Source organism: Elephantulus edwardii, unplaced genomic scaffold (assembly GCF_000299155.1).
Source record: "Elephantulus edwardii isolate Elephantulus edwardi_28Jun2011 unplaced genomic scaffold, EleEdw1.0 scaffold00155, whole genome shotgun sequence".
In the NCBI taxonomy this organism is placed as follows: Eukaryota; Metazoa; Chordata; class Mammalia; order Macroscelidea; family Macroscelididae; genus Elephantulus; species Elephantulus edwardii.
This window is the reverse complement of record NW_006399905.1, coordinates 3,472,238-3,472,625: the sequence shown is the minus strand read 5'-3', so window position 1 is coordinate 3,472,625 and position 388 is coordinate 3,472,238.

Below are 388 nucleotides of genomic sequence, written 5' to 3'. Positions count from 1 at the left end.
TTCCATCCTCCCCATCTCGGATATACATGAGTCCATAGTTACAGTCACCACGTTAATCCATTTCATTTCCTTTTTTTTTAAGTTGAAATTTTTTCTTTTTTTAAAAATTAATTTTAATGAACATTTACAGAGATTTTGGATTTCCATGCATTCATTGTTGCACTTTTCTCCGTGCCCAGCTCCTCCCACCCCCATCCCCCCACCCTGCCCCCAGTTCGCTTCTCAAAAAAAGAAAAATTCTTTGACTGGTACACAATCCCCCCCACACCCCCCTTCAACTGCCCTGAGTACACTTCACTATGCAACCTTAATTCTGGACTCTTATGATAGCCATAATACCCTATCATATATCACTTGTAAACTGTTCTCTCCCTCATCTGTTTCAATG